The sequence below is a fragment of the Canis lupus genome, chromosome 36 (assembly GCF_048164855.1).
Source record: "Canis lupus baileyi chromosome 36, mCanLup2.hap1, whole genome shotgun sequence".
Lineage (NCBI taxonomy): Eukaryota > Metazoa > Chordata > Mammalia > Carnivora > Canidae > Canis > Canis lupus.
Genome location: NC_132873.1, coordinates 30,092,017 through 30,110,358, shown reverse-complemented (window position 1 = coordinate 30,110,358; position 18,342 = coordinate 30,092,017). Strand labels below are relative to the sequence as shown.

Sequence of the window (18,342 nt, the reverse complement as noted above, 5' to 3'; positions counted from 1 at the left end):
AGTTGAGACCATTACAAAGTCATGGTCTCTGATCTCAGCTGGGCCTTCAGGGCTTCCTAGCAATAATTCCGTAAAGTTCCGGCTGACTGCAAACCTGCCTCTGCCTTCCCATCATCACACTGTACTTGGGTTTGGGGTTTGAGACTCTTTTTATTCCACCGAATAGAATTCTTTGACAATGGGGCCTTTCCCTTGCTCCTCTGTCTTCTTCCAGCAACTTACGGATTTCCTGGCACAAAGTGCTGGAAATAAGTGCTCGGTGAATGAATGAATGAGGACTGGAATGAGTGACAACTGACGCAAGCAGTATAAGCAGGAACAATGGAACACAATGGTAATGCTCATGTTATGTGACAATAACAGCATCCAACTTATAAACTTTTTAGACGATGGCAAAAGAAGCAGGTATACACTGTGTTTCTTGTTTGCGAGGTATGTGATATGAGACATTATAATAATTAAAACCATCGGTACATCACAGTAGCACTTGTATTATGCTCACGCCTAACTGGCACTACGTGCCTTTATGGTATCTGTTCCGAGCAGCCCAAATGGCACTGAGATCCAAGGCTACCTGAAGATTTTGTCACGGGACCTTGCCAGTGATGATATTTCAATATATGTTCTCAGCCTTACAAAATATCTTCAGTCTTACTGAGTTCCTATAGTTCCTGCCCTAGAAAAAGCTCCTTCCTACATTTCCTACCATCTCTGCCATTATCTGGAAATATCCATCCTAATCCTCATTCTGATTGTCTGGTCTCTGTTTGCCTTCCCCTACCTCTGCTGACTTCTCTGTTCTTAATTTTTGTCCAGCCCCTGGACACTGGTATCTTTAAAGTCTTCTGGCCTCTCTAATACCTGTTTTCTATACCCCCGAGATGATTCTGAATTTGGCAGCCATACAGTCTTTATCTCTTGGATCTAGGTTAATTCGTGTCTGAGCAAATCGTATTTATAGCCCAACCAAGGGTCCTTATACAATCAGGATCATCATCCTAAATATCCAAGAAATGCAACTGGTTCAACAAAATGTTTTTTATGTGACTATGTTCTTTGACTCAACCACCACCACCGCCACAACAACCAGGGACTAGTGGGTTCGCTAAAACATCTTTTTTTTTTTTTTTCACTTAGAATTTAGGGTAAACAATTGTCTAGCAACTCCCCGGGGTATGTGTTTTTGTTGTGGTGATGTTAAGTGGTGACCATCACTGAGGAACAGCTTAAATTCACCCAACTGAGGAGATTCTATTCCTAGATCCTATCATTCTGCCAGCAAGAAACATAAGCTGGAGAGGGAAGGGTTGAAATTAGAGACTGCTAAGTAATCTTTGGCAACTGTGTGGGCCGCATCTAGGTGTACTGAAGAGAAGGGCCATATTTATATGGAAGAGCGTTCTTTTTATTCGAATGTCTCTGCTATTATGCTTCTGCATTCTAATATCACATGTTTGTTAGTCAATATCTAAAATCTGGGAAGCAGAGTGATGTGGTGGAATAGAGCATCCGACTGACCTGGCTTCTAACTGATTCTATCATTTGCTAGTCTTGTGATCTTTGACAAGTCATCAAATTTCTCTGAGACCATATCTTCACCTGTAAAATGGGAATGAGAATACTTACTTCGCGGGGTTGCTAAGATAACAAAAAAAAAGATACTTTAAAGTATATGACATAAAATCTGGCAGAAAATAAGCCATTACGTAAAGCAAGTTTTTCATTAAAGTTGTTGTTTTCTGGTTTCGCCTTATTCATCAGCATGAACGTGGTCCCAGGACTTGAAGCTGGAAAAGGAGGTGAAATGAATTTTTATTTTAGTTTGAGAACTATGGAATTGGGCCGGTTTGCCAATAGAGGTTGGCTATTTAGATGAGTCTATTTGGTTTCAGGATGATGTCCAGCCTCATCCTTCACCAGCTGAGTACTGCTTGTTCCAGAATTGCGTTGCTGAAAGACTGGAGTCATACAAAGTCAGGCAGGAGTGTCTCAAGAAAGCAATGCCAAGACACAGCTTTGGAAACATGGTCTAAGAGGCATCCAGTAATGTTTATCAGCATTCTGTGCAAGGAAACTCGACTAGAATGTGAGGTAATGCAGGAGAACAGACAAAATTGAATTTTACAACATCAGCAATATTTATGTCTGGGATAGACTTTAAAGACTACTAAATATTATTTAAGCTCAGAGTCCAATTCCTTCATTTTATGGATGAAGAAGTGGGGGCCTGGAGAAGTTAAGTAACTTGCCCAAGTTAACAAAGCCAGCTGTCTTTACTAATAATCCAATATATTTGCCACTGAACCCTCCTGGTGACACAGTCTCTGCTCCATGAGAGTCATAGAATTATAACCCTCAAAGAAAAGTCAAGATGGCCAAATCAGTTGACTGGACCGCTAACTGAGATTTGCCTCACTTTCCCAAATTCATACCAGAGAAGGGTAAGGCCCAGCTCTCCCTTTCAGAACTTTTACGTGGGATTTCTATTTTCTTCAGTTTTTGATGGTTTCATAAGTGCTGGTTTATCATATTGTAGGGGAAATAGAGGAAGAATCAGTATTAATAAGATGTGTTTTTGCAATACCCTTAACTGTGAAATTGTATTTCCTGCCTTTCAAATCCCATTGATTTCTATATATTATAATGCCAGGGCCGAGGGAGAAGGTAGGATAGTGTGAGGTATAGGAAAACCAGGCAGTCCGTTAGAGTTGTAGGTCAGCAGAGTAGGGGTGAGGAAAGTTGTGAAAACTAGACAGGCCAGCAGGTATGAAGGCAGGTCTGGGTATCCCAGGCCTGTAGGTATGACATTCACCTGCAGTGCTTGCAGCACCCAGCCTGCCTTAGAGCTCTGTTTCCGCAGGTTTGCTCTGAGAGTGTCCCAAGAGCTGTCGCACAGGCTCCTTTGTCATTGGGCCTCTATGCCACCACGCCTGCTAATGCTGGTATCACGAGATCCCTCTGCATGAGGCACAGGGTCTCATTTCCAGAACTCCAGCAGACCCTCCGCTGGGATGTTGCTCCAACATAACCCAGCTTCTGGGAGACGCCCTCTTCTCCAGTTGGCCACTCTGTCCTAAGAAGAACAGACCTTTCCCTCCACTCTCTAGTCTTTGAAATCACCAGACCGGGGGAAGAGAAAATAATCTAAAGCTAAATGAGCTAAAATTAGCTAAAGCTAATCCACAAGCTAAAATGTCTTCCTAAGTCCCCGTTGCCCATCCCAGGAGTTCTTAGACCAGAGCTGTCCATTTTCTTCTGAAGAAATTTTAACTTCAAGGTGTGAATTTTCCCTATGAGCCCCAGGAAGTATTACAACAAAATGCAACATCCCAGGGCCCTGCTGGGGGGGTCTTTGACCGCGCAGCTCTAATCAGCAGCTGTAGGACGGGGACCAAGCATCTACACTTTGAACAAGTCCCCACGTGATGCTGATCCTACTGGTGCACGTACTGCACCTTGAACAGTACAAACCGAAATGCGAGCAGACCTCGTTCCTGACCTACCTACTCGGTGTCACCCCAAACACCACTATAGGGCAGCTGGGGGAAGTGTGCCCGGGAGGATGGGCTGGGAAAAGATCTGCCCCCCTCCGAACCACCTCTTGCAGACCCGGAGGGGGGAATAAACTTTATGGTGTTTTCTTTTTCCACATGAATTTTTATTTTGTAGAAGCGTAAGAGCTACCTTCAGCGGCCCTAAGGGTGGCCACCCCCTCTCAAACCTGCAAGTGTTGAGCTTGGCCAAGGTCTCCCGGCCACAGATTCATTACCCGGGTTTCCGCGTCGCGTCCAGCGTTTGCTGCTCTGACTGGTGACGTGGGGCCACGGGATGCATGTGGGGGGTGGGCTGGCCGGGCGGGAAGCTGGCTCAGGACCCCCCCTCCCTGGCCTCTTCCCGGGGCTTGCTCTGGGTCAGGCTGAGAACAGAGTCCGAGGCGGCCCCGTAGCGCTTCCCTCCAACACGGGCCCCGATGGTCCAAGGTCTTCCTAAGTATTAAGCGTGTCCCCAGTGTGAAGGCAGAACAAAATAAAGCTTCCCGGACCTGGAAAGGCTTAGCTTGTCTCGAAGTCACGGTCGATGGCCTACGTCCCCCTTTGGGGGCCCCGGTGGCAGGGAGGCTGCCGGGAGAGGGGCCGCTGTGGCCTCGGGCTCCCACGAAGCCTGGGTGGCCCGACGAAGGCCCAACCGTCAGGAGCTCCAGGCCCCGGTGCCTTTAGTCTCTCTCCAGCCCCCGACCACCCACCTGCCGCTCTGCTCGCTCTGCTCGCCAGTCCCTCCTCCCTCCCTCCCTCCCTCCCTCCCTCCCATTTTTTAGTCTGAAATTGGGAAGATCCACTCTTACCCCCTCGCTGCCTAACAAGCCCTTGGCTCCAGTCACCCCGCACCCTCTTCCCTCTTCCCGGCACCAGCCGGCTTGGCTCCCTGCTTCCCTCTGCTCCTCTCTAAATATTCATTCCTGCCTCTAAACCTGGTTCATCTGAACTGTCTATAAAGCTTATATATAAATAGAGAGAGAGAGAGAGAGCGCGAGAGAGCGCAGGACAGCTCTTTTGAGGTCCTTTATTTCTAACACTTAAGTTAAAACCATCCCCTTTCCCCTTTTTCCTACTCCTCCTGTGCTCTCCAAATCCGTGAATTTGTGGGACCTCTTTCGTTTGCTTTGTCTTCCTTCACCTAAAGTCCTGGTCCTGTAACTTCCCCTGTTGTGCCCCTTATGCAAGTACACATTCAGGAGCTTTTATTATGGACTCTAAATAATATTAATCATATAAAGATCTGTTTTTCATTAGGGGACGTAAGATAAAACAGTATTCCTTACATTTGTTTTAGATGTAGTTAGAATGCCAGATAAAATAACACTTTGAGATTGGAAAAATAAACCTCATGGGTTTCTCTCATATATGGGAATTGAGGAATTATTCAAGTATTAAGCCTTTTTTTCTTTACAGGAACTGCAAAGATGCTTGCAGTTTACTATAGTATTTTTATGTATATTTATACAACATGATTTTCTGTGAGTAAAATTCTAACTAGATAGTGATACTTTCCAGTATACAATGTACCCCCATTTTTAATACATTACTTCTAGAGTAATTAATAGATCTGAATCATTAATGATATTATTGTTTTCGAGAAGATTTTGAGGGTCTTCAAAAATATCTCATGTGTCTTTCATAGCTTTACAGAAGTAATTTGTCCAGAATCTGCAACTCCGAGACCCGCTATGCTGTTTCATTAATTTACCTTCTCCTTCCAAAATATAATCAAGTGTACGGGGAAGGAGGGATTGATCTTGTTTCCCTTGGCATTCTGCTCCGTAACTTACAGAAAAGCATTTTGCCCCACAAACTGTCACTGTAGTAGAAATTGCCTTTGGAGTCCCACGTCAAGCGGCGTGAGCTGTGTCACGGATTCCCCGGGCGCGTCCCCCAGGCGTGGCAGGAGGAGAGGCCCCCCGGGTGGTCCGCTAACCCGCGTGGCTTGCTGCAGGGATCGCAGCGGCTGCTTTCTCAGTTCACTGCATTTAAATCCGCTCCAAATTTGTACTTTGTAGAAAGTTGTCCTAGAGAGCAGGGGAAGATCCAGAACCGCTTCATTAGGGCGGCCCTGGAGACCGGGAAGAAAAATCCTCTGCTTTCCGTAGAGGCCGTCATGTCACTGACAGGCGGCTCCCCGCGGTCAGCCTGGGCCGGGACCCCGCCGTGGGCCGTGGGCCGTGGGCCGTGGGCCGTGTGCACCCGGCAATGCCACACTCGTGCGTCCCTACACCTCGCAGCGTCCACACTTGAAAGAATTAAGACGTTCTCTGAAAATGCACTTGTATTAAATGTAGAAGACCTGGGGTGGAGAAAGAATCCGAGGCCTAATGGTATATTTTGATGACCTTCAGGAAGCGCAAGATGGATTCTATTACCACAGAAAAGCCAGACTTCACACCCGAATGCCAGGCTCTGCCAGAGAAAAGGGGTTCGGGAGGAGCAGACACTGAAAAAAAATCACAGGTAAAGCTTTGCTATGTGAAAAGAAAGGTAATGTAAGCTAACTAAAAATTAGACTGCCAGCGAACGAGGATGATTTGACAATGAAATCAAAAAACAATACATTAATTTTTTTAAAAGATTTTATTTATTTATTTATTTATTTATTTATTCATGAGAGACACAGAGAGAGGCAGAGACACAGGCAGAGGGAGAAGCAGGCTCCATGCAGGAGCCCGACGCGGGACTCGATCCCGGGACCCCGGGGTCACGCCCTGGGCCGAAGGCAGACTCTCCACCACTGAGCCACCCAGGGATCCCCAACAATACGTTAATTTTTAAGTATATGTTTAAAAAGGATTGAAGAACGATGAGGAAAGTTAAGATAAGACACCAGTATTTAAAAATGAGATTAAGATACATGATAATTAAAAGCCTCAAGTTCTTATCCCGAGACATCCTTGGCCACCTCCCCGTGTGAGAGAAGCGTCCACCGCTGGGCCTGGAGCCTGAGCGGGGCCCTGCCGGCGTCCTCTCACGTTAGTGTGATATGGCACCGTAGCCAAGGCAGTCGCTAAGGAGCATTTAGAACAAACAAAAGCTACGTCAAACTGTAAAAACCTGAGCATTATCGTTGAGTCGAAGAATAAGGGGCATGACACTGAGAATCACGTCACGTGAAAAATTTCCCGGGAGGAGGGGTCGTGCGAGCTGACTCCCTGCAGCCACAAGGCCAAGCGCCAGCAGCCCCGCTGGGACGGCGCTAACTAGCCCGGTCGACAGAAGGGACGAGTCCGGCCCCGTGGGCAGCGCGGCTGTGGCCCGGGCAAGGCCACCTGGTCTCTAGGGACCCCCAAGGGGTGAGCAGGAGCTTCGGGCCCTGGACGGTGCAGGTCCCACGGCCAGGGGCTGCCCCGGCCCCCGGCCCCACTTGGGCCCCGGAGGGGGCACAGCTGCCCTCGGTGGCGGTGGCCGTGGTCACCCCCGGTCCAGGGGAGCACAGCCACTAGGGAGCAAAGACACCCAGCAGCCCCCCTGCAACATCTGCCCACAGGCTCTCAAGCATTGTAAGGGCGGAACAGGGACCGCCTCGGCCTCAGCAAGAGGCCACCAAGCCACCAAGCTCACTTACCCACCATTTCAGGGCCCCCCGGATGCTGTGACATTTGGAGGGCTTTTCAAAAGCATCAAAACCCACAAACTGCTCCCCCACCCAAGAAACCCCACAAGTTACCCCTTCAAAAATGCTCACTGGGCCGGCAGCCTCATAAGAGCTTCCCTTCCCCACAAGGCCCCCCGAGCATGTCACCCACAAAAACCATTCCTTGGGGGTTTTCAGGCCCTGTTTTTAATATCCGACCAATGGTTACACAACAGGTACATAACAATTTACTCTTTGTTCCCGGGGCTCCTCTTGGGTCCTAAGACCTCCACGTAAGACCCCGACAGCCTGATTCCTTTGAAAAGTCCCCCTTTCTGTAATCTTTGTAGGCACTTCCATGAGTAACCCCCAAATGAAATTCAGGGAATATTCATTCTTTAATCTGTAAAGGCATCTTTTAAAGGAACCTTTTATTTTTAAAGGGAAAACCCAGGGATAGACAAAAATGAAACAAGGAAATGAAACAATAACGTCTCACTTGTAATCAAATCCTTTTTGAATCTTTTTCTAATGGAAGTGCTCATCAATGCTGTGCGGCCGTTCCATGGACGACTCATAAGTCTTGTGGATGTTTTGGAGGGGAGAACAGCTATCACAATGCTTCTGGAGGAAATGTCCTGGGTATTTGGTTTGGAATATACTTTTAAAAATATTTCCAACCAAACGAAGGCACACAAGTATAATTTAAGAATGTGCCATACATGACCATAACTCCTCAAAATTCCTACAAGATAAAGCATAATCCCGTAAGATAGACAACATTCATTTAGAACCTAATGCAGCCCAGGCCACATACTCAGTGCTTGCCAAGCACTGTTTCATGTGATCTGTCCCCAAACCCTATAAGGTAATTTCTTTTATTCCCCAGGCAGTGTTCCCTTTGTGTGGTCGGTAACACAGGGTCACACAAATGGCTGCGTAGGCGGAAGCTGTACGGAGACTGATGATCAATGGGAAAAGTGACGATGGTCCATGACTTTAAAAACGTTCTGTCAAAACTTTAAAGATTCTCCTATGTTGGATTCTACATACACAGGGAAATCTAAACATTCATAGAATTAGTAAATTAGCACGCTGTGATGTAAAACATTGGAAATGTACAGAACGAAGGCGTTTGGTTTCTTACTGAGACCAAGTTGTAAGCCGCGAGAGGTCTGAGCAGCGCCAGCCTCCTTCCTTCTGGTATCTTGAGAGCCAGCATCTTTGCTATCCTTTGGCAAATGGGGCTACTCCTTTCTCAGTTTGGATCGGCTTATCATATTTTGTTCTTTGTCAATGTCATGAAATGTCTTCCTTTACTGGGAAGGTTCTTGCCAGCATCACTTCCTCTGGGACTTTTTGCTCTCTCTGTCTTCCTCCTTTGTTGCCAAGGCGGCCTTCACTAAGCGCCTCTGGTTGCGGGTCTACGGTCTCCCCCATGGCAGCAATGACAACAGTCCCAGGATCACTCCATTTAGGTTCGGTTTCAGTTTCATTTCCAGCATCACCACTTTTCGTTTCTTTGCTGCAGTTCATCTTTTTTGGCCAATTTCTTCTTTTGGTGAGCAATTTTTGTAAAATGTCACATGTTACCACCAAGGAAGCAACATGACTACAGGCTTTGCAGTCTGTGCGGGAACTGGAGGACAGGTGCCCAGTGCCAACCAAGGGCAGCCTTTGAAAATAGTGAAGTGCTTGGTTACTGACCGGGAGGTGCATCTATGATTACAGCGATTTGAAAGTGGAATGCTAGAAACAAAGTTTGCGTTTTATGCAATGACTCACCGTTATTGTGTGTGGTAACTGAGATTTGAACTGTGTTGTCGGGAAACTGGTGTTATTTAACTCAACCATGCTGATTGATATGTGTACCTGTTGGAACTGCCCAAAGTAAGAGCTGCCTACACTCATTTTAAGTACATGAAGGACTAGAAAGGTTAATTCATTTTCCCAGCGTTACATAGCAAGTAAGGGACCCAACTAAGTTTCAACGCTAATTTTTTCTAACTCTAAGATACGCGTCTTAATATTTTTTAACCTCTTAATCTCCTTCATCCATTTCACCCATCCCCTCCATACGCCCCTCCTGTCTGGCAACCACCAGTTAGTTTAAGTATCTAAGTATCTGTTTGTTTATTTGATCATTTGTTTTGTTTTTTAGATCCTACATACAAGTGGAATCATATAGTATTTGGCTTTTTCTGACTGATTTATTTCACTTAGCATAATACCCTCCGGGTCCACCCATGTTTTTGCAAATGACAAGAGTTTGTTCTTTTTTATGGCTGAATAATATTCTGTTGTTTATATATTTTACATCTTCTTTATTCATCCATCTATCAGTACACACCCAGGTAATTTCCATATCTTGGCTATTGCAAATAATGCTGCAATAAACGTAGGGGTGCATATATAGCTTTTTAAATGAGGGTTTTAGTATTCTTTGGGTAAATACCCAGAAGTGGAATTACTGGAGCACGTGGTATTTCTTTTCTTAACTTTTTGAGGAACCTCCATACTGTTTTGCACCAGTTTGCATTCCCACCAACAGTGCGCAAGTGTTCCTTTCTCTCTGCATCCTCACTAGCACTCGTGTTTCTTGTGTTTTGGATTTCAGCCATTTGGCAGTAAGATGGCATCTCCTCGTGGTTGAGGTCTTAACAATTTCAAATTGCTTTGATGAGTGCCTTTACTCTTATAAGTACTTGCATTCTGCTTCATGATACGTCTTTTACTTTTCAGTTTAACAAAGTGACGGTCTCTAATTATATCTTGAAGAATATTTAGCTACTCCCAAGTCTATGTTTCCCTAACTGGTTCCAAAGATATTGTTAATAGGTGTGGCAAAGACCCTAGGGTAGTGTCTCTGAGGTTTAAGCGGCATTAAGGAGGCCAGGGTCAGTGGTGGAGTGGACAGGGGAAGAGCTAGAGCTGTGGGAGCAGAGAGGAACCAAGAAGCCAGGCCATGTTGGATCTTACAGGCCTGCATCAGGATTTGGGCTTTTATTCTGAGACGGGAAACTGCTGAAGGATTTTTGAGGAGAGGATTGTGGTCTAAGAGAAATGAATGAGCAGCCTTCTCTTTGATCGGTCCTGGTCATTAATGGGAAAGAGATGCGGGGGAGAGAGAGGTAGACAGTAGGAAAAGCGGACACGAGAACCACTCTGTTCCCTGGGCTTTGGCTGGTGACGAGGAGGAGTGTTCAGTATGTCAGGGAGACACCAAAGGTAAAGGAGCAGCACATGCCCTACTCTCTCAGGCTGTTCCCCCACCTTCCTCCACTCGGACATGGAGCCGCTGCAATATGTTGACATACATGATCAGACAGGGAGGCTAAGAGGTTAAATCTCTTGGCCGAGAATCTTTTCAAATGGGGGCCATGCAGGCGACCAGAAGGTGGCTCCAGGGTAGACTTCTCAGGCGGAGCTCTGCTGCAGTCACGGATTTCAAAGGGGAGGCTTGCTGGCTCAAAGTGTGCTCTCTTGATGGGCCCTGTCAGCACCATTACCACTCAGGAGCTTTTTAGAAACTTAAATTCTCAGGCTTTCTCTAAAACCTACTTCATCAGAATCTCTGGGGGTGAGGTCCAGGAATTTATGTTTTAACAAGCTGTCCTGGTGATCCTTCTTCCTGTTACAGTTTGAGAAGCACTGGTCCCTGGCACTACCGGGAGCTGAGAGTGACGCGAAAGGGAGTCCAACATTATAAAGAAGAGGTATCTTCTAGCTCTGGCCCCAGTTTGGCTGACTATGATTGCCACTCCCAGCTTTAGGTCCCCATGGGAGAGAGGGGAAGGGGAATATGCCATCGGCACCCTCTGCCTCAGTCCATATCTCAGTAGTGGCCCTCTGGCCCTCCCCTCTGCCCTCTCCACCATCTTCCCTCCATGGTAGGTCTACACTACCTCTTGATTCCTCAGGCGCACTCACAAGGTTGGTTTCCATTGAACTCACTGAAAGTGAGTCCATCAGTGAGTCCCACAAGGGTCTTTGCCTAAACCTAAAACGAAATCAGCCTCCTTGCCTCCTTCAGCCACCAGGCCGATGGGTCGCCCAGCATGCAAAGGAGGCAGTGAAGGTAGAGCGTTGGGAATGCCGGGAGCCTACCTTGGCCCTATTCCTTAAGGTCTTATAAGCCACATACCTCTCAATATAACAATAATAAATATCTTATTTCAGACATCTGACCTTCTTGGAGGAGGGAAGAGGATAGATAAAAGACTGGGTATTTTATCCAAGAGAACTCAAGTCTTTTCTAAAAGAACTACAGTTGACCCTTGAATGACATGGATTTAGAGGCACCAGATCCTTCCATGTGTAACTTTAGACTCTCCCACAGCTTAATAGCCCACTGTCGACCAGGAGCCTTACCAATAACATAGCCAATTAACATATATTTTGTATGTTATATGTATTAGATACTCTATTCTTACGATAAAGTAAGCTAGAGAAAATAGCTGAATATTTTCTGAAAATATTCAGAAAATCATAAGGAACAGAAAATAGACTTACAACACTGTACTGTTAAAAAACAAAAATCTGTGTCTAAACACAGATGAACCTGTGCAGTCCAAACTTGTATTGTTCAAGGGTCAACTATGTTTAAAATATTGGATGGAATTTTGTTTTATTTTATTTATATTTTTGGATGGAATTTTAAACTAGATTGGAGTTTTATTTTTCTAAGCAGCAGATGATGAGAATGAGAGAAGACCAGATCAGCTACAAAGTGAAGAAGCCTCAGGTTACCTGCACGTCTCAATTACTGTATTACAGTTATAGTCTGTTAACATGTATTACCAATCTCTAAGAGTGAAAGACTGTGTAGCATTTTCACACTTATTTCAACACAGGACCCTGTTTTTGCCTCCAAGAACAATAAAAGCTAACCCTGATTGCATGCTAACTATCTGCCAGGGACTATATTAAGTAAAAATATGTCCCAGTTACACTATAGAATAACACGAAAGTGGTTTCTGTACTATTCCCATTGTAGCAGAGGAAATTTGCAGTAAATCTAGTGACTCTCAGGAGTCCTCCTCACTTACATGGTCATCTTCTGAGGCCCTGCATCTAATTTTGTATGTTTTTCTTTAAAAGGGCTACTATATTTCAGTTCCATATTCCATGCCACTTGACTGCCACCTACACAAAATGCCAGGTCCACAACAGAGCTTACCAAGGTAAAGAAAAACAATGGGAGAACAGATCTGCATTAGCCACTTGCATCTCAGAGATCAGGAAACCGAAACACAGAATTATATAGAGCTTTAGTAAGTTATTCAGTTATACCGTTAATGTACCTGAGAACTGGGATTTGAGGCCTAGTCATCTGATCCCACATCCCACTAGGCTATATTGCCTCTCCCCAGCTTGACACATTATTTCCATTATAAACTAGTTTTGGAATTAGTTTATAGTAGACTAGGTCAGTCATCTTGGGGGAAAAAAAATCAATCCACCTATGGACACCCATACAGAGTTTAATAGCCACGTGAGTTTAACGTTTAAGAGTTTAACGATAAAGGAAAGCTAGTTCTGCCAGATGGGAAACTAAGTCCAGGCTGATGGCTCCCACTTCACCTCCAACCCTGGGCCAAAAAGGACCAGAAGAGGCCAGAAGAAGGAGAAGGGAATTTATGAAACCGAGAGCCATGCTCAACAATGGAAACCAACCTTGTGAGTGCACCTGAGGAATCAAGAGGTAGTGTAGAACTACCATGGAGGGAAGAGGTGGAGAGGGCAGAGGGGAGGGCCAGAGGGCCACTACTGAGATATGGACTGAGGCAGAGGGTGCCGATGGCAGGTTCCTCTTCCCCTCTCACTCTCCCAGGAACCTAAAACTGGGAGTGGCAATCAGTCAGTCAGCCAAACTGGGGCCAGAGCTAGAAGATACCTCTTCTTTTTAATGTTGGGAATTTGACCAACATTAAAGGCTTGCACGTTTGTATAAAAATTAGAAATCTGCATAAGACATTTGCTGTACATTAACACATGCACACACATGCACACACATGCTGCATGAGCATGAACCTCACAGACCCAGGACATTGCCCATTACATCGAGCTCATGGAGACAGAAAGCAAGAGTATTAGCTGGGTGCAACCTCATGAAATAGGAATACAGACCAGCTCTAGCTGGAGTAGAAAGTCAGGGGAGGTAATGCCTACTATGCATATCCTATATTTCTCACTCCCTGACCAGGAAAGGAAATAAAAAAGAAAGCCATTTGCTCTGAGACATGAACAGTGTCTCCAGTGGAAGGACTGAAAATACCCCAAGGGAGGAGTGGACCGCTGAAAGGGAAAGTGGGAATAATGAAACCTGGGTTCAGGTATACATGCATTTCTTCTGTCCTCCCCTGTCTTCTCATCCCCTCTCCGCTCATTTTTTCCCTTCCCTCTCTCTGTCTTATGGACACATGCATGTGTGTGCAATCACACACAAATAAACACCCTATGAGAAACATAAGCCAAACAAAGCCATCAGACTTTTGTTCAAGGTAAATGTCACTAACCAAGGCAATTCATTGTGCCAAAAAATTAAAGATGAGTTTAAAGGGAAAATTAATTAGATCTCTGAGGAATGTGAGCATTTTGAAACAAGGATAACAAACTCAAATTACAACAAAATTTAACAATTTCAAAGACAGAGAAAATTCTAAAGTCTTCCAGAGCCAAAAAGAGAAAAATTAAAAATTAAAAAAAGGAGATAAAACCATCACCTCCAAAATCAGGAATCAGAGAGGGATTCTTTTCAACAGCAATGCTGGTTAGAAGGCACTGGAGCTATATCTTCAAAGTTCAGAAGGAAAATACATTTAAACCTAGAATCTTATTTCCAGTTAAGCCATAGTTTAAATGTGAGGAGAAATAAATATTACAGAAAGTTCACCATATATTCTCTTTGAAATAACTATTATAGGTCAAACTCCAGGAAGAAAAATGAATCAAGTCAGGAGCAGGCAGTGATATGTGTGTGAAAGAGCACAGAGTTGTGTACTGTGATTGTTTAAATGAGCAATTACTACAGATAAACCCATTTGGGCAATATGAATCTGAAACAAAATTCTAAATACAAATAGTAGCTTGGGGTATACAGATGTATGTCAAAGTGTGTTAAGAACCAGTTAAAATGATATGTTTGGGAAAAAGACTGAGATATTGATAAACTTTAGATAGTTCCCTTAGTTTAGTGATTTAGAAGTAACTGCTAGAAGAATAAAAGTAGAATGAGTAACTTTCAAAGTAGCAGAAGCAGATTTGATTATTCACTAAATGAAAGGAAAGGAGAAAAAGAAACAAAACCCAGGAAGAAAGCATGTTGTCTTTCCCCTAGCTTCCCTCAAGGTTTCTGTATTTAGGTAGTTACTCTGGAAAGCATCCCAAAGAACAGAGGACTGGCAAGAGTGACACTGAGTAGGAGGGAAAGCCAACTTAGTGGAATCAATTTAAGACTACATCATCAAGTCGATCAGAATGGCAGGCAACTGGGCTCAGTCCATTAGGGTCTTCAGAGGAGCTGTGGAGAATCCACCTTAGAATTATCTACTCAAAGGATAGAGGAGAGGGATATTTATCCTTCAGCTCCCATGTGTCATTGATCATGGGTTGCCCATGGTTGTTAATTTGTCCACACTTCTTGGTTCACCCATATGTCTCAATGGTGAGAGGTTCTTGCAGGTGTCCCAGGCAGTGGTAGTAAAGAATCCTTGGAATAGAAAGCTAGAGATCTGCAGTGCAGCTGAGACAATGTGTTGTCAGGTTATACCTGCACACAGGTGGTGGCTTCAACAAAGGCTGGAGTTAAAAGAAAAGCCAAAAGATGGCAGCAACAATTGTAATGATAATCCTTGTACAGCGGTTCAACTCATTAGGTTAAAGAAATGTAGTACTATGTTATTTAAACTTCAAGGGGTGCATACAAAAATATTAATATACTGCTCCCCCAAAGACTTGACACACAATCTATATCCTTTGACTTTAATGAAATAAAACTAGAACTGAAAAACAAGGGACGCCTGAGTGGCTCAGCGGTTGAGTGCCTGCCTTTGGCTCAGGGCGTGATCCCGGATTCTTGGGTTTGAGTCCTGTATCTGGCTTCCTGCATGGAGCCTGCTTCTCCCTCTGCCTGTGTCTCTGCCTCTCTGTGTGCATCTCTCATGAATAAATAAATAAAACCTTAAAAAAAAAAAAGCACTGAAAAACAGCTTCTTGGGGGAACTTTCTCCTTATATTCCCTCTTTTTCCTTTTTTTATTTGTTATAGTAAATTTGGTTATTTGAATGAGTCCTGATGAAAGCAACTAGATATGTTGTATAAATAATTTAAAAGATTTTTTTTTAATTAATGAAGAGCAAACAATATTGTGAGGGGTTACCAAGTAAAGCCTGAAGGAGACAGAGGAATCTAAAGAGGTAAGCCAATATAGAGTCCTCTTTTCACCTGAAAAGTGTTTACCAATCCCAGTAAATTTGAACTTCTATTTCGCTAACTTCATTTGAGTAAGAGATGAGAAAAAAAAAAAAAAAAAGCCCAGGGTCAGACAAGATGTGGAATCTAATACTAGACACTTCCCATGATAAGCTAGGTTCCCAAAAGGTCACATTCTGAGGCTACGGGTTAACTAGGAATGAACCCGCATTTATGAGGTATTAACAATATAGATTTGCATTATTGAGATAGACTCAGAGACCTTAAGTCTTGAGCATGGATTAAAGTGGCCTTGATGTGGGAATAAAATTAAAGTAATGTCTCTAGCTATCTGGCAGAAACCAATTTGAAACTTCTCTGGAAAAAGTTAACTTTACCCAAGATCTCAGAATAGTCTTACAATATTTTTCAAAGGACAATGGCCACAAAGCAGCCAAAAATAACCAAGTTAATAAACAAAACACTACAAATGAGAATTGGGAAAAGCAAAAGACAAAAGAAACAGATCTGCAAGTCTTTAGACACCAGAATGATCAGCCAAAGACTATAAAACAACTATGTTTAAATAAATAAAGACCAATTTGGAGGAAAAAGTTTGTAGGGAAGAAGAACCTATAAAGACTGACAGATCACATTTAAAGGGAAGCAAATAAAACCTCTAGAACTGAAAAATACAATGTCCCAAATTAAGAACTCTGTGGATAGGTTAAGCAGTAGATTATATAGAGCTAAAGAAAGAATTAGTATACCGAAAGATAAGTAGAGAGAAAATATCTAGAATGCAGCATTGGGAGATAATAAAATAAAATATATGAAAGAAGGTAATATGTTTAAAGGATAGAATAAGAAGGGTTAACATAATTGGAGTCTCAGAAAGAAAGAAACCAATACTTTAAAAGGTAATAGCTAAAATTGTACTATTAGGTATTTATCCAAAGGAAACAAAAATGATGACTTGAAGGAGCACATGCACCCCTATGTTTATAGCAGCACTATCAACAATAGCCAAATTATGTAAAGGGCCCAAATGTCATCGACTGATGAGTGGATAAAGAAAATGTGGCATATATATATATATATATATTTTAAATATATAAACTTAAATAATATGGAGTCACTAAAGCACCTAGACACCTAGACAAGAGTAAATCTTTTTTGGAGGAAAAATAGCATCATAGCATCATCCTGGTCCTCAAAATATTTCTACAATTTTTAATATTCAATTCCAATATCAAGCTAAAGAAACCTGAGGCATTCTAGGAAACATCCCAAAATAGTAAGAGAAATAATAGATAATAGAGATATACAAAGATACAGATATTATCACATATGGGTACTTAAAATAACCCTTAATATTTGCAAGGAACTATAAGTAAGATTTAGAATTTTGACAAGGAACTAAAGACTATACAAAAGAGCTGGAAAGAAATTCCACAACTGAAAAGTACGATAACTGAAATTAATGCAATCGATTGTTTTCAAGGCAGATTAGACACAGCTCAAGAGAGAATTAATGAACCAGAAAACAGATTACAAGAAAATATCCAAACTGAAGAACAAAGAGAAGAAAGTTTAGAAAATAGAAAAAAAAAGAGAATAAAGAATAGACAATAAAATCAATATATGGATAAATAAATTATAAATAAAATCTATTGCATAAAACATAATACCGTTTGGATAAACATATGTATATACACATACAGATATATGTATATGTACACTTCCATGCATGTTGCTATATTGACATGCACATATCTACATACATATACACCATACATATGCATGTGTATATATGTGGAGTGTCTTTTGTGAGATTCTTACCCTTTCTATTGGGGGTTGTCTCTGTACAAATTAAGGAAAACATCATGAGGAAAATTTCAAAATATTTAGAACTGAATGAAAAGGCTTATTAAAGGAAAAAAGGAAAAAAAGATGTAATTAAATATACTGGACAGTAGAAGTGAAAATAGCCAAAAGAATAACAAATTTTTAAAAAATTAATGAAATTCAGCATACCATAAACTACTACAAGTTAGTAACTATGAAAATTTGATGAAATGAAAACAAGTATTGAAGAAAGAGAAAATTTTGAGATTTCCCAAGATGAAAAAAACCTTAAATAGCCCATTAGGGACTAAGGAAATCTAATCAATTATTTTAAAAAAACATTTAAGATTGGGTAAGTCTAGACTGTTTTACCGATAAGATCCACAAGAAATCCATACTCTCTAATTAGTGGGAAAGCCACACAATTAATTTTATAATGCTAGCACAGTCTTCATACCAAATTTGGAAAGAATAAGAGAAGAAAAGGAAATTATGGGCCAATTTCATATGTAAACATAGCTGCAAAAATACTACACAGAAAGGTAATTAAATCCAACAGGTTATAAATAACAACAACAGTAACAACAGAACAGTACCCCCTCCCCGGGGCCATGTCACATGCATGTAATCAGCCTTAAGAGTCTGCCTCCATTTGGGGCCCTCACAGTCCCTGCCAATTGCCTGAGCTGCCATTTGAGATTAAACGTGCCTGTTCCCTCAAAAAAATAAAAAATGAAAAATAAATAAAAACCCTGGGGTCTCCACAGCAGGAGCTGAGCATGTTGGGTACTGTACCCAGATAGGGGTCTTCCAGAAAAACGAAGCAAAGGCAACTGAATCATGCATTTCATGATTTTATGAACATGTTTATGAAACCGTTTTTACAACAGCATATCCCAGTTTACAGGAGAAGAAAAACTTCCTGTTAGTCCTGAGCGCAGAGGTGCTAAGAGCCTCCCGCTC

At 42.7% G+C, this 18,342-nt stretch overlaps 1 protein-coding gene across 5 annotated transcripts in view; it reads left to right on the top strand.

Annotated features, from left to right (window-relative positions):
* Positions 1-18,342, top strand: part of C36H2orf88 (chromosome 36 C2orf88 homolog) — a 179,037-nt gene that overhangs the window by 108,296 nt on the left and 52,399 nt on the right. For all 5 annotated transcript variants that reach the window (XR_012025032.1, XR_012025031.1, XR_012025035.1 and 2 more), the window contains 2 exons: positions 1,893-2,091; positions 5,891-6,002. The gene's annotated coding sequence lies outside the window, so the exon portion shown is untranslated. The remainder of the gene's footprint in view (positions 1-1,892; positions 2,092-5,890; positions 6,003-18,342) is intronic.